The 16922-nt window shown below is 43.3% G+C and overlaps 1 protein-coding gene across 1 annotated transcript in view; it reads left to right on the forward strand.

Moving 5' to 3' along the window:
- The first annotated feature begins 7872 nt into the window (after positions 1–7872).
- The window catches only part of tbkbp1 (TBK1 binding protein 1), an 86745-nt gene continuing 77695 nt past the window's right edge, over positions 7873–16922 (forward strand). The window contains exon 1 of the mRNA XM_046368858.1: positions 7873–8027. The gene's annotated coding sequence lies outside the window, so the exon portion shown is untranslated. The remainder of the gene's footprint in view (positions 8028–16922) is intronic.

Below are 16922 nucleotides of genomic sequence, written 5' to 3' on the forward strand. Positions count from 1 at the left end.
ACCAAAGTAGTTGTTTTTCCATCCAATAAAAAGGTTGTGGGTCCGTCGGAGGGGAGGGGCTTCTGACGAGACAATTGACGCACCCACAACCTTTCACAGCTTCTAGCTTCTTACAAATAGGCTTATTTTCTATTTTATTTTACAAATGGGTTTATTGTGAAATAGAAGGCTCTAGAAATATCAGGCTCTGGAAATAGAACTGCTGGACAGTTTGAGGGTAGAATGTCCTCTCATCCAAAGTTGCAAGATGCTCTGAATAAGTAAGCTTCCAATAGAGTACCACAGTATGAGTCATAATACCCAGAAAACCTAGCGGTCAAACAGGGAAATGGTTCCAATCGTTTGTCCACCATTCAATTTTCAGGGGATTTTAGAAACACATAAAATAAGGGCTGTGTTTCGCGTAGGCTTACCCTGATCTGACGTTTTGATAACTGTGTAAATCTTTCTAGGACAAGGTGACTTTTATCAGTATTTGCGCCTACACGAAACACAGCCCTTATTTTAAGTGTTTCTAAAATCGCCTATGGGAAAAATGAATGGTGGAAAAACGATTGGAACCATTTCCTTGTTTGACACCTAGGTTTCATGGGTATCTCTATGATGTGTTGACCACAGAAGCTGCAGCCATCATATGATAATTGCACCCCAATGCACTACCACAATAAAACACATAAACAGTAAAAACACAAACAGTTAAAGGCCCAGTGAAGAAAAACATTTCCACACTGAGGTTTGAATAATATTGTGAAAATTATGATAATGCCCTTTTAGTTAGTGCTGGAGCCGTTTGAAAAGACCACCTCAATTTTTTGCCTGTTTTGGTGGGATGGAATTTTGTCCTGCCTGGTGACATCATAACAGCTAGTTTTCAGTCCGTTTCCCCTACTCAGACCACTCCCAGACAGTGAAAGAGAGAGACCTGGCTCTCTGTGTTTGCTGGTCTGTGATCCTCTAGCACCTCCCTGGGTAAGATGGGAATGAGGCAACCTCAGAGTTACACACAAGGATACTTTATTGGCACACACAGGAATGAAAGGGACATGGAAAGCTAGTGGCTCTGTAACAGGAGAAAACAGAAGCAATGAATGTACACATACCTAATGAATACACCAGGGCAAGAATGCACATATATCAGAATAAAGCTGTGATAAAGGACTGTATTGACATTTAAGCTGACATGCTGCTGAACAACTGGCCATAATATACACAAATACACAACTTCATACACGCACACCATCCCACATGTCCAGAGATATGAATAAGTCCAGTTGTGTAGGACAGAGATTACATCATACCCCTGCACATCGACTCAGTACTGGTACCCTGAGTATAAAGCCAAGTTATCGTTACTCATTCTGTATTTATTCCTCTCTATTCTTTTTCTATATCTCTTTTTTTTCTCTGCATTGTTGGGAAGTGCCCGTAAATAAGCATTTCACTGTTAATCTACACCTGTTATTTAAGAAGCATGTGACAAATAAAAATGACATTTGTTATGCGCTTGCTGCTCTCTCTGTGACTGCTTGAAGGAGACTGAAAAGTGACAGATGGGCAGATGTCTGGCCCGCTAGCAACCACCCTAACAACTAACCTGTCAACCAATCATTGACCAGAGCCCTAGGTGTAAACGGACAGTTTATGACATTATGTCCCCTAACTTAGCCTGCTAGGCTCCAGTGCGGGAAGGTTGCCTACTGCAAAGGTTAGAAAGTTAGTGTTTGCATCTCTGAGAGGACTGTGAGATGGTATGCTACGAGTCTCCGGCAGTGGATTCATAACAGACAGTCCTGGCACAATTCTTGCTTGAGAAATTACTCTCAGCTAACAAGCTGTTTTTGTTTCTTTTTTACCATTTTAATTGAAAACAATCACAGTAAGGTACTTAATTGTTACCCAGAAATGATTTGATGTTGAGATAAAAATGACTGCTTTGAACCTTAAATATTCAAGAGTATTGCTGCATTCAAGTTCTAGTCAGAACTAGGAACCTCCAAGTTAAAATTAACTTAAGTTATTTGCGTAGAGCTTCCTATTGGTTGATTCTGATATCTCCCAAGTAATAAACTTGGGATCCGATTTAGGCATAACACATCAACCCTTGATCACAGTAGGTTGGTGGCATCTTAATTGGGGATAATGCGCTTGTGGTAATGACTGGAGGAGAGTCAGTGGAATGGTATCAAATACATCGAACACATGGTTTCCAGGTGTTTGATGCCATTCCATTTGCTACGTTCCCCGGACATTATTATGAGCCATTCTCCACTCTGCAGCCTCCACTGCCCCAAATAGGCCAGATTATTTTAATACAAGTACACATTTTTCGTTATGCTTGCATTCAATTGCCCCGCCCTGTTGCACACAACACGTTTCCATCCCCCCTGTCACACGGGAAGCTATGGCTAATATAGGATGATTTAGTACTTTTTCTGAATTTTACCTCTTGACATGTGAAAACATGTTTGTTATGAAGTTGAACATGTTCTCTTTATGCCAGACTGTTAAAGGTGAAATAAAGTACACTCCCCGAAAGGCACTCTATTCATGGAATGACCCACCAAATAACCTTGAACAATAATTGTTAGGTGTGTGTGCATGGATCACACGTAGTACACTGATTAATATCTATCATTTCAAATTTCATGAAGCAAAAAAGAAAGCTTCACAGCAGTTGATAATAGCATTTTATTTGACATGGTACAATACCACAAGTGTTGTGTTATCAATTGTAATCTTATTTAATGGCATTGTGTTTATTTACGTAAAGGTTTGTCAGCCGCTCAGTATCCTACCGTATAGTGCTATCTTACAGCCACCCTGTCTGTACTGTCTGCATGGTCTGCATCCATGGTCCTTTCTCTCTCTTGGGCATGGAAATTGTCCCTCCAAGCGTAAGCCCCTGGCAACTGACAATCCGCTGTTTTGAATAAGAATGCCATTGTTGGGGGGGTCCATGCAATCCAAGATCCTTGAGATGTCCCTACCCCATTGAAGTTAATGTAAAATGGTGAAGGTTAGGGTTAGTTAAAGGTTATGGTTAGGGATGTCCCAAGGATTCCGTATAGCACTGACCATTGTCAGGGGGGACATTTTCACCATCAAATTACATAAACAATGCCAATAAGGTGCAAATTCATATGAAGTGCTTTCTCCCTTGATCAACTTTTCGATAAACTTGACTATTCAAAACAACTCTCCAAAGATTACACTGTGCTGTTGCTGTATGATTGAAAGATTGGAAAATAAACAAGCTGGAGTGTAATTCAATAACTATGAAAGGTGAAAGAGAGTCATGCAGAATAAAGTCTCTTCTCATCAAATTATTCTGCTACACCTATGCCTATCTAACTATTCTGTATTAATTTTGGCAGCAGTTCGCCAACTAATGGTCGATGCCTAAACACAGCTCAATCTGACAGTATTAGTCACTTTGTTTTCAGGTGTCAATAATGTAGAAATACCATGTAAAGCACTTCCCCTATGATTATACACCCCCATGTGGTGATCATAAGAACACCATTCAGCATTATTTTCTAATCTACAACCCTTGCTCTTATACCTGTGTGTAATTACTAGTACCTAACAACGATAACAAAGATATAATAACAGAACTAAGGTCAGAACGTGACAGCCTGTTCAACATTTCCTCATCTCCCGCCCCTTCTCATGCGTCTAGCCCCGATGCTCCTCCCTATTTCCCCCCTGCCCCTCTACAAAGTTTTCCCCTGCAGGCAGACACTGAGTCTGAGGTGCTAAAGGAGCTCCTGGAACTTGACCCCCCCAAAACCACCTGGGTCAGATGGTTTAGATCCTTTCATCTTTAAGGTTTCAGCCCCTATCATCTCCAAGCCTATCTCTGACCTTTTTAACCTGTCTCTCCTCTCTGGGGAAGTTCCCATTGCTTGGAAAGCAGCCACAGTGTGTCCTTTATTTAAAGGGGGACATCAAGCTGATCCTGTTATAGGCCAATTTCTATTTTGCTCTGTTTATCAAAAGTGTTGGAAAAAATTGTCAATAGTCAACTGACTGGCTTTCTTGATGTCTATAGTGTTCTCTGGTATGCAATCTGGTTTCTGTTCAGGTTATGGGTGTGTCACTGCAACCTTAAAGATCCTCAATGATGTCACCATTGCCCTTGATTCTAAGCAATTTTGTGCTGCTATTTTTATTGACTTGGCCAAAGCTTTTGATAGGGTAGACCATTCCATTCTTAAGGAGTATTGGTGTCTCTGAGGGGTCTTTGGCCTGGTTTGCTAACTACCTCTCTCAAAGAGCGAAGTGTATAAAGTCAGAACATCTGCTGTCTCAGCCACTGCCTGTCACCAAGGGAGTATCCCAAGGTAGGCCCCACGCTCTTCTCAATTTACATCAACAACATAGCTCAGGCAGTAGGAAGCTCTCTCATCCATTTATATGCAGATGATAGTCTTATACTCAGCGGGCCCCTCCCCGGGGTTTGTGTTAAATGCTCTACAACAAAGTTTTCTTAGTGTCCAACAAGCTTTCTGTACCCTTAACCTTGTTCTGACTCCTCCAAAACAAAGGTAATGTGGTTTGGTAGGAAGAATGCCCCTCTCCCCACAGGGTGTGATCACTACCTCTGAGGGTTTAGAGGTTGAGGTAGTCACCTCATACAAGTATTTGGGAGTTTGGCTAGACAGTACACTGTCCTTCTTTCAGCACATATCAAAGCTGCAGAATAAAGTTAAATCTAGACTAGGTTTCTTCTATCATAATCGTTCCTCTTTCACCCCAGCTGCCAAACTAACCCTGATTCAGATGACCATCCTACCCATGCTAGATTACAGAGACATCATTTAAAAATCAGCAGGTAATGGTGCTCTTGAGCGGCTAGATGTTCTTTACCATTCGGCCATCAGATTTGCCACCAATGCTCCTCATAGGATACATCACTGCACTCTATACTCCTCTGTAAACTGGTCATCTCTGTATACCTGTCGCAAGACCCACTGGTTGATGCTTATTTATAAAACCCTCTTAGGCCTCACTCCCCCCTATCTGAGATATCTACTGCAGCCCTCATCCTCCGCATACAACACCCGTTCTGACAGTCACCTTCTGTTAAAGGTCCCCAAAAGTACACATATCCCTTGGTTGCTCCTCTTTTCAGTTCGCTGCATCTAGCTACTGGAACAAGCTTCAAAACACACTCAAACTGAACAGTTTTATCTCAATCTCTTCATTCAAAGACTCAATCATGGACACTCTTACTGACGGTTGTGGCTGCTTTGTGTGATGTATTGTTGTCTCTACCTTCTTGCCCTTTGTGCTGTTGTCTGTGCCCAATAATGTTTGTACCGTGCTTTGCGCTGCTACCATGTTGTGCTGCTGCCAAGATGTATTGCTACCATGATGTCCAAAAAGTATCCAACTCTACAGTATCTTACTCTCAGAGAGACTATTCTAACTGAACTCTCAGTGATTCACACTTACAGCCTCTCCCATCCACTGCTCAGCCCTGGGGGTCAAATAACTTTACCAGTGGCTACTCTGGTAATTTTCCTCTCCCTTGTTAGTCCTAGGTGTAGTCCAGGCTGCAGTCCCCCATTGTAAATAAACAGGCTGTTATGTCAAGCCTGATTGCCGGAGCATTCTGTCTGTGCCTTAGTGATTGCCAGATAGGAGTGTGGACAACAGCCCCAGTGGAATTTTCCTCTGCGGCAGGGCAGGGGGAGCTGATGGCCTACTTAGCACAACCAAACCAACCCTACTCCAAATGGACCAATGCACCGCTTTGCCACTTAATGAGATCAATCAGCTCCCATTGCATTGCGGATGGATGAGGCTGTTTGGAGAACCACTCCAACAGTCACCTTTAGAGGGCATTTAAATGTGAATGACTGAAATGCCAACATCATGTTGTGCTATGCCCTTAACAGAGTGCACAGTTGAAGTGCTACGTTTGAACAATTCAGAAGTGTAATTGGGGAGGTGAACAACAGTGCAGAACCTGCTGTCTGTCAGTGGTCATTGTCATCAGTCTTTTGCTTGTTGTGTTTTGGGGATGGGGATGCAAAGAAAGAGGGTGATTCCTTTGAAATACACGTTTTCTTGTAGGAGCATGGCCCACCGTTTGAACTACACAAAGAAAATAAAAAGTACATGAAACAGACAGAAAGTGTATGTGTGTGTGTGTGTGTGTGAGAGAGAGAGAGAGAGAGAGAGAGAGAGAGAGAGAGAGAGAGAGAGAGAGAGAGAGAGAGAGAGAGAGAGAGAGAGAGAGAGAGAGAGAGAGAGAGAGAGAGAGAGAGAGAGAGAGAGAGAGAAACTACTGATTCTGTAGTTACTTTGAGCACACCTGAGACCACAACCAAAACATCATAAATTTACAATAAGCCTGACTGGATAGTTTTCTATTGCCCAGACAGCACTGGTCTCTTGTGACTCAGATGACTAATGGCTGTTAGTTTTCATGATCAATTTATCCAAATAAACCTTTGCAGATGACAGCAGCAAAGCTACCAGAGGAGAAATAAGATAATGGTCTTTTGAAATAAGTGAATTGCAAGCTATTGGGTTCTTGGAATAGACCAAGGTGGATAATACTGTACACAGCAAATTTGCAGGTGTTAAAATCTTGGTGTTCAGGTAAAAAGTGTTGTGAGTATTGATTCTAGTGAGGTTAACACTAGCGGGATTGAAAATGACCCCACATGGTGTTGTTACTCGACTGTGTTGAGTTCATTTCTGCTAACTTTCTGAGTGAAAAATATGTGGGAGGGGCCTCATTATCATACTTAATTCTGAATGCAGGTTACAGGTGTTAAAATGTTCCAACTGTTGAATTTTCGCCCTCTAGCTGGACTCACAAATTCCCTTCACAGGCCAGCATATTGTTTACCTGGCTACCCAAACTCTTAGCTCTGGGCAAATGCTATGTCATGCCCACGGATGTTAGTTTGTTCTCTGCAATGAGTCTGGATCCGAGTAACTCCCCAACGATTACTAGAACCCAAAAACATTCTAATTGTTCTGATTGGTCCCAAACCCCGATGTGTTGGGCCAGAGCCAGAACACAACTGGGTAAATCACCATTTGGAAAATGCATCATTGGCTTTGATGGTTAGAAATGAACCAATCGCTGATGACTCTGTTTTGTACAACACCCCTCATTTTGACATCATCACGAACGACTTCAACGATGGCCGTCTCAGACTGAACTATGTTGCGAACAAAGCGGAATAATTATTTTTGAGCCGTCAGGCAAGCATATTGTTACTTGCATATCTGATGTTGGCCATGAGACCACAATGTTGGGGGGAAACTAGGTCATAACTAAAGGCCTTATGACATGTATAAAACATGGTCATAAATGGTTTGCTTTTAATTCCAAAACATACACTTAGTGAATGAAGGTTGGTGAAGGTTTCAGGACTGGAAATTATTGGCTGCAAAAACCATGTCTCTGTCACTAACAAACACAGGGATACGTGGGTGTCACTAGCAGTCCTTTGCAAGGCATGGTGGGAAATACTCTTAGGGTGTAAATTTGTTAACACTTTGAAAAGTGTTCATTTAACACCATTTTGGTGGGTCACATATACACACCTAGAAACAGTTACATTTCTCACTGTGGGTATCACAATTATTATCTAAAATTTGCTATGTAGAATGATTGATGTTATAAGTAGCCTAAAGTTAAATTCATTTTTGCATAATCTGAAACAGTTTTTATTTTGACAGATTAAGATTGCCTTTTATAGTTCGTTTTCTAACAAACCGACAGAGGCAAACGACGTATTAAAACGTTGAGACAGTGTGATGTGCTGCTGCTGCGGTTTTGACCCGTATGACGTTCCTATTCCCGCGACAAGAATCCACATCTGTCGAGCACAGAAGTGTGTGATCTCCAGTCATATCAGCGGTTACTGTGGAAGAAAGGAGAGGTGGAGAACACTGGCCACTATCAACGGACATTGGGACTCGCCGTGAACAAGCGCTTTTTTGGGGTGCACTGTAACCCTCTTGAGCAATGGCATCAATAGATCGATCAAAGGGAACGTGTGAGTATTGTCTCGCCTTTTTTTATTACGATTTATCATCCGTATATTTTACATAACGTACGGTGATGGTGATTGTAGAGTTTCCAATAGAGCATCTTGATTGTGTGTGCAAGGAGACAGATGCAGACAAGGTTGAGAATGTAAAAGAAGCAACGCGCTCCGTGTATACAGCCATGTTGTACAGATTGCACAACAAATGACCACGGAAAAGAACGGCACAATAAGTATTGATTCATTATCAGCTGCAAGCGAACATACAATAAATTAGCAGTATCTTAAAGGAGACGCGCGCGTGTTTTGACAACATCAGCACCACCTCAAATGGATGGAGTTGTCATCTGATCTTGGCGACAGAAATCGCCCAACTTCAAGCGCCACGTAGGTGAGGGATGCATGCTCATACGATATTTTCAATAGACGATTAAACAATTTTCTCAAGGTAAATGTCGATTACATAAGCAAAATTGTATAGCTTGCAATTCAATTGTTAAAACTGTGCAGGTTTATTTAATTAGACCACTTATTTAGTAGCCTTGACCAATTACAATTCTATACCAATACATCAATTAAGATAGTGTTGTGTTATTATTGAAACGCAAGGAACATTTGCACTGTGTGGGAAGGAGTTTAGGCATGGGGGCCTGCCTGCCTCTTCACTTTTGGTGTAGATCGACTTTTGCTCTCCAGTTATGTCAGAAATGTTTGGTTGGCTATAGGACAACCATAGCATGATGGCGTGCAACTAATAGACCGTGTGATCTTGGGATGGAATCAGTCTAATGGAAAACCACAGTAGCAACATCTGGACTGAAACCTAAAGGGGAATGTGACATGACACAAGGTTTCATTGGATAGGCAATGACGTTTATTCTGAGGTGAGTGAAAGGCAATGCATTTTTTATTTATCTTGGATAGGCCTAAACTCACAACTGTGCATGTAATACCGGCATATACTTTACCATTTACCTAAAGAGGAAATATAATTTGTCTACTTGTGGGATATTACAGTGCCTTGCGAAAGTATTCGGCCCCCTTGAACTTTGCGAACTTTTGCCACATTTCAGGCTTCAAACATAAAGATATAAAACTGTATTTTTTTGTGAAGAATCAACAACAAGTGGGACACAATCATGAAGTGGAACGACATTTATTGGATATTTCAAACTTTTTTAACAAATCAAAAACTGAAAAATTGGGCGTGCAAAATTATTCAGCCCCTTTACTTTCAGTGCAGCAAACTCTCTCCAGGACTCTGTCCATAGGACAACAATCAGTTGTATATTGCACAAATCTGGCCTTTATGGAAGAGTGGCAAGAAGAAAGCCATTTCTTAAAGATATCCATAAAAAGTTTTGTTTAAAGTTTGCCACAAGCCACCTGGGAGACACACCAAACATGTGGAAGAAGGTGCTCTGGTCAGATGAAACCAAAATTGAACTTTTTGGCAACAATGCAAAACGTTGTGTTTGGCGTAAAAGCAACACCCGGAACACACCATCCCCACTGTCAAACATGGTGGTGGCAGCATCATGGTTTGGGCCTGCTTTTCTTCAGCAGGGACAGGGAAGATGGTTAAAATTGATGGGAAGATGGATGGAGCCAAATACAGGACCATTCTGGAAGAATGGAGTCTGCAAAAGACCTGAGACTGGGACGGAGATTTGTCTTCCAACAAGACAATGATCCAAAACATAAAGCAAAATCTACAATGGAATGGTTCAAAAATAAACATATCCAGGTGTTAGAATGGCCAAGTCAAAGTCCAGACCTGAATCCAATCGAGAATCTGTGGAAAGAACTGAAAACTGCTGTTCACAAATGCTCTCCATCCAACCTCACTGAGCTCGAGCTGTTTTGCAAGGAGGAATGGGAAAAAAAAATTCAGTCTCTCGATGTGCAAAACTGATAGAGACATACCCAAAGCGACTTACAGCTGTAATCGCAGCAAAAGGTGGCGCTACAAAGTATTAACTTAAGGGGGCTGAATAATTTAAATGTCGTTCCACTTCATGATTGTGTCCCACTTGTTGTTGATTCTTCACAAAAAAATACAGTTTTATATCTTTATGTTTGAAGCCTGAAATGTGGCAAAAGGTCGCAAAGTTCAAGGGGGCCGAATACTTTCGCAAGGCACTGTATGTTTGAGTCTTTCTGGTGACAGGGGAAGCAGGTAGCGTATCAGTTAAGAGTGTTGGGCCAGTACCCGAAAGGGCACTTGTTCGAATCCCTGAGCCGACTAGGTAGAAAAATCTGCCGATGTGCCCTTGAGCAATGCACTTAACCCTAATTGCTCATGTAAGTCGCTCTGGGTAAGAGTGTCTGCTAAATGACTGCAATGTAAATTTAGTCATTGAGGAAGCCTGTATAAAATGGCTAGCATGATGACAAATTCAATCACAGTACTGAGACGCTTTAGGGGGATACGAGGTTGCCTTGAGAGGATAAATTATTATTGTCCAGTGGACTGGACTGGACAGTTGGCTGCAGTGGCTCTACTGTGGTAATGAAGAGTGAACAGCGCCATGGTGCTGAAATTCATCCGCATCGCTTTGCAGAAATGAAAGGGTTTAAATAGGACTTTTCAGAAGAGAGAGAAGGAGGGATTGTTGAGTTCATCTCGACTGTAGGTTGTGCTTATATTGGGGTTTGGGTTCTCTGACAACCCAGGTCCTTGTGTATTGGCCGTCATGTATACAACTACCACCACTCTAACCTGTTCCCCCTGCAGACCCTTGTGTTGTTGCTTAGGCCTAAGCCTGACTTGATTACTTCGCTCTCCATTTGCAGTACTGCTGTACTGCTGGGCCCGCTGGGGCCTGTCCATCTGTGTGCAGTTGCTTATTGAAGGGACTGAATCACTTTGTGTATTAGCCTACCTGCTAATCGCCATCCACATAACTACTGTAGCCTCTAACGGGGCTGTTGATGTGTCTCTCAGTTAACCATGTTGTTTTTATTTTCTCAACCCTAAATTGGATTGTGGGAGCATCTCAGCTTGTTTCTGACGTCTTATGTTAAGTGTTGTGTTTGCGTTGTAATTAGTGCAGAACTGTGGAGCTGAGGTACTTGTTAGTAGGTTGTTAGTATGTCCATTTTGAGGCTTTACTGCTTCCTTTAAGGAAAACAAAGCACAGACATGCTGCACAGCAGAAGACCAACCAGGAGTACATAGGGAACCATGGGGAGAAGGATGTACAGTATCTCCACACCACTGACAACCGTGGGGACACGTATTTACCAGTTACATCATCATGTGTGAAAGGGAAAAGGCCATTTGCTGGTCCAGCCCAATTTTGCCCTGTCCGAGGTCCCAAAGGACACAAATCTCTCCAGTTTCTGTCTTGTCTGGCATTTTATGGGTCACCCATAATCAGAGGCCCAACCCATAATCAGAGGCCCAACCTATCAAGCAGCCGATTTTGCTTCAGTCGATTAATTAAGACTGTTGGCGCTGCATTGTGCTGTCCGACCTTCACTAAGTGGGTTTAGCCTAGGGAGCTCACCATCTCCTTACTCTCTACTGGTGACGAATGGGGATTGAGCGGTTTGGCACCATACTGTTGGAATGCTGAATAGAAGAGTGTTTCTCTCTGAGAGGTAACCCGCCGAGGGAGAGTAATGCGTTGAATTAGCTGGTTTAACCAAGTGGAATCGAATTGGTCTGGAAATTGCAGTTTCTCTTCCCTATCATCGGAGTCAACTCTTTCCTTTAGAATTCAATCTTTTTGGGCAATCTGTGAGGGCTGGTGTGGTGCAGGTCTTTGTTCCAGTCAGGCAGCATCACACCTCATTATACCAATCTAACAACTACTTTTCAATCAAGACTTCTTTAGAATTGGAACAGCCAGTACTAGGAGAGGGCAGTCTTACCCACATAGGCTTGGTGTAGATGCAGGCTCTTTTGTTCCAGCTTTTCAATCCAAACTTTGATTAGTTGAATCAGAGGCGTCACCTCTTGCCCTTCTTGCCCCTCTCACCTACACCCATACTGCAGCGAGATCTACCTCTGCAAAGCCAACCACCAGAGAGTATACCCGAGTGATGCTGCTGGTCCTTCTGTAGCTCAGTTGGTAGAGCATGGCGCTTGTAACGCCAGGGTAGTGGGTTCGATTCCCGGGACCACCCATACGTAGAATGTATGCACACATGACTGTAAGTCGCTTTGGATAAAAGCGTCTGCTAAATGGCATATATTATTATTATTATATTATTATTATATGTGTCTTTAATACAGCCAGTACCTGCAAGACTGCCTAGCCTAGCACACTGGCATATTGAGGTCATCCATCTCTGTCCATGTTCTCAACACCTGAGACCTGCATTCCTTCCACCTCTGGGCTCTCTGCTTAGCTATGCATGTGTAGTAACTTCATAAGCATGACTGAAGTACCCCTCACTACCGACCAAGAAACAGCCCTAACGTGACTCACGGCATAGCCTGCCCATGTATATAAAGCAAATTCCATGTCTCACACAGTGTCTTTCCAACGATGTGTCACTCATTTCTGCCTAGCCCATTCGACATGGATGCTGCTGGACATTTATGTAAGCCACTCACACTCTGACACATTTAGCTGATGATGAGGGAGGAGAGAGAGCAGGAACCCTGCTACATGATGGAATATTCATGGCCTGCTTTTAAGGGTTGTGAGGGGTGATTGAAGGAGAGACGGAGAGAGACAGAGAGACGGAGAGAGGGAGAGAGACGGAGAGACGGAGAGAGGGAGAGAGACGGAGAGAGAGACGGAGAGAGGGAGAGAGACGGAGAGAGGGAGAGAGACGGAGAGAGGGAGAGAGATGGAGAGAGAGAGAGATGGAGAGAGACAGAGAGAGAGAGAGCCTGAAGTTGTGCACTGATCTCTTCTCCTTCCTTCAAAAGTAGCCTACTGTATAACAACACACCTGGAAAATCTATTAAGTAGCTTGGATTCTTTCTATGGCCCATTTCTTCTCTCTCCCTTTGTGTTTCAGACTTGAACCCGAGGTGACCCGGCATAAACGTCTCTTCCGTTGATCTAGTCCAGGTCGGGGGAGTTTTCCAGCTATTGTCTATGTCAGAAAAGTGCAGCGTTAATTTGTAGGTTGCGTTAATGTTCAAACAGGTTTTGACCATAAAATGGCACATCACTTTGGTTGAGTTGTGAGGGAAGGAGGGGCATTCTCTCTCAAGTTCAGTCTGATGAATATTGGGGAAACAATCACCATGTTAGCCCAGGGTCATTGCTAGTGTCATTGCTAGCTCCTCCCCAGAGCTTTATCAACTACCAACTGCTTCTCTTACTGACTGTCAATCATTAATTCCAAACATCAAAATCATCCACTCAAACAGACAAGCACCAGAATCCAATTAACCATAATAGATCCTGAGGCGTGGCTACAGAGGGGAAATTGAAATGCATGGTGCTTTTTGAAGTATGACGGATACTACTGTTTGTTTGATGACTAGCCGACACAAGTGTTGCCAGGTGCTTGACTTAATATGAGCACAACAAATAGCAGCCACCCGTAGAGCCGACTGTTGTGTTCCAAAAGCACAATAATGTGCAACCAGCTAGCACATACAGTTTGCGCTACTGTGCTTTCCACTACAACACATACACCAAGTGGAAAAAACATTAGGAACACCTGCTCTTTACATGACATGGACTGAGCAGGTGAATCCAGGTGAAAGCTATGATCCCTTATTGAGGTCACTTGTTAAATCCACATCAATCACTGTCGATGGAGGGGAGGAGACAGTTTAACGAAGGATTTTTAAGCCTTGAGACAATTGAGACGTGGATTGTGTATGTGTGCCATTCAGAGCGGCAGGGTAGCCTAGTGGTTAGAGCGTTGGACTAGTCACCGGAAGGTTGCAAGTTCAAACCCCCGAGCTGACAAGGTACAAATCTGGCGTTCTGCCCCTGAACAGGCAGTTAACCCACTGTTCCTAGGCCGTCATTGAAAATAAGAATTTGTTCTTAACTGACTTGCCTGGTTAAATAAAGGTAAAATAAAAAAGAGGGTGAATGGGCAAGACAAAACATGTAAGTACCTTTGAATGGGTTAAGGTAGTAGGTTCACCAGTCTGTGTCAAGAACTGCAGTGCCGCTGGGTTTTTCCATGCTCAACAGTTTTGTGTGTATCAATAATGGTCCACCACCCAAAGGACACCCAGCCAACTTGACACAACTGTTGGAAGCATTAGAGTCAACATGGGCCAGCATCCCTGTGGAATGCTTTCAACACCTTGTAGAGTCCATGCCCCGACAAATTGAGGTTGTTCTGAGGGCAAAATGGGACGGTTGCAACTCAATATTGGGAAGGTGTTCCTAATGTTTGGTATAGTCAGTGTAGACGTTAGCCAGAGAGCTCCCCTTTCTAATGCAAAGCTTTCCCAGTGCTTCGCTTGATGTGAGCACAACAAATATCTGTCATGTCCAGCCAATTTGCTTCCCCAACAGCATTTCGCCCATTTAGGATCATCATCATTATCAACTTCTATGCCTCGAGACTTGGTGCTACAATATTTCCAAATAATAGGTCAAATTTAAAGCAGTGACTACATTAAGGATGTTTGAGTACAGTTTTGTTCTCTGACCTCTGGCAGGTTACAAGAGCCGGAAACTGTATATTGCAACACATACCTGCCTCTCTAATGTTCCTCCAGTCTCTTTCTTTCTTCTCTCTTTCTTTTCTGTCTGTCCCTCTCTCTCCCTCGTCTATGTCCATTCCCCCTCTCTCTTTCTTTTCTGTCTGTCCCTCTCTCTCCCTCGTCTATGTCCATTCCCCCTCTCTCTTTCTTTTCTGTCTGTCCCTCTCTCTCCCCTGTTATTCCTTCCCTCTCTCTATATATCCCGGCTTCTGTTTTTCACCTCTCTTTTCTCTCCCTCCCTCCTTTCCTCTCTCTTTCGTCTCGTCTCTGTTACGTAACATGCCGTAGTCTGTGTGGAGACAGAGGCGGTGACCCCCGCTTGACAATATTTTGACAGCCAGACAAAAGGTAGGGCTTGGCACTGGCATCTGCCCTGTGTCTGAGCTCCTCCGTCAGAGCGCTTGCTTCAGATGAATCTCTGCTGGGACCTATTCATTCTGGAAGGAAGGGGCCTCACCTTTCCATCCCTATTTGTTTGCTCCTCTCAATAAGAAGCAACTCCACTGCTTGTCCAAGCTGTTTTGATCACTCTGCACACAGACTACTTCCCTATCGGCTCCACTCTATTTGGCGGTTGCTAGTTAGTCAGACAGTGTTAGTGTGGGTTTGTGTCAACGTGACATATCGTTGCCTTGATGTTGCTGAGGCGTTGTGTGAGCGTTGGGACGGGAAGGTACATGGTCTCTGTTCTGTTCCTTTAGTGTAGAGAACACCTGGTTCAATTGGTGACGGACTGGGAAAGAGTGATGCAACTGAATTGAAATGGGACCTCTCTCTCTCTCTCTGCCCACTCAAGGCACTAAGCCCGACCATGGAGGCGTAATATAATATGAGAGAGAGAGAGGGAGAGGGAGAGAATTTGATAGAGAGAAACTATGAGAGAGAGAGGATTTGATAGAGAGCAGGCTGTGTGTGTGTGCTGTAAGAGAGAGAAGGCAAGAGTGTGTGGGAGAGAAAAAGATAGTGAGAGAGAGAGTGTGTTGTGTGAGGGAGTTTGCTTTAGGCCCCTATTCACCCTGGGGATTTACAGGGTTCTTTTTGTGTCTCGAAAAACCAGGTTACCCACTTGCCTGTCACTTGGTGATGTGCTGGACTGCCTTAATTCCCCCAGGTGGCACTAAAAATAACCACTAATGCTATGAGAATGCCCCAGCTGCCTCGTTTGGCTGGAAAACCCTCTTTCCTTCTACTGACGTCTTCAACGTTTGCAGCGCCATGACAGCTATTGTTAACAGTCCTAATCCTGCTGCAACCAAAGCATCACAGCCCTGCATATGAAATAAACCACGAGGAAGTACAAACAAATAGATAGTTAGACAACACAGCGGCACGTTTCAATGAACAAGAAACTATCTCGCTCTTCAAATGAGGCTCTACTAATATACTGGGCGGTAAATTGACTCAGAGGCACCGAAAATCGAAAATCGTTTGTGGCTGTAACAGAGCGCACAAGGCCAATATATTTCCTATAAATATCTTCCAAAAAAGGCCAGCTGAGGAAACAGTGTTGTGCTAGCTGCTAAGATGCATTGTTGGTACCTGGAGAGAACAGAGATTGAGAGGAAGCTGAGACTTGTCTTTGAACTCCATTTGTTGCAGTCTTTTGTTCGAGCGGAGGGGAGTCTAAACTGGGCCTCTCTCTCTTTGTGCCTCCTAGCTGAGTCAGTCTTTGATGCTCCTAACAACTGACACGGGCAGTTTTGTTGTTTTGCTGACATTGGTTGAGGGTAAGTGGAAAAAAACAATATCAGGGATGGGTTTGGAAGGGTCCTTTCCTGCAGTGCAGTATGCTCACTGCCCATGGTCCTGAATCTATGTGACTGTGTTCACAAACATCGGCAGTAGATTGTCCTTACTGGATACTGACCAAGACTCCCTGTGAGTTTTAGAATTTATTTGAAGATTATTCTATTGATTTTCAAATCAATCCACGATTATGCACCCCAACACATATCAGACGTGCTTTTAAGTTATGTACCCAGTAGGTCCTCTGGAACGGGCCTTCTAACTATCCCAAAGCCTAGACTAAGTGGCATGGACAGGCTTTTCCTTAAGGTGCTTTTTACTTTGAATTATTATTTAAAACATTGTTATCCTCTTATGTTTGTCGTGTAGTAAATCTTTTAGTTATTTGACTTTGTTAGTTTTCTACTGTGAAGTGCTTTGTTGCATTCGTGTCTGAAATGTGCTATATATACTGAACAAAAATATAAACGCAACATGTAAAGTGTTGGTCCCATGTTTTATGAGCTGAAATAAAA

The sequence above is a fragment of the Oncorhynchus gorbuscha genome, linkage group LG11 (genome assembly GCF_021184085.1).
Source record: "Oncorhynchus gorbuscha isolate QuinsamMale2020 ecotype Even-year linkage group LG11, OgorEven_v1.0, whole genome shotgun sequence".
Lineage (NCBI taxonomy): Eukaryota > Metazoa > Chordata > Actinopteri > Salmoniformes > Salmonidae > Oncorhynchus > Oncorhynchus gorbuscha.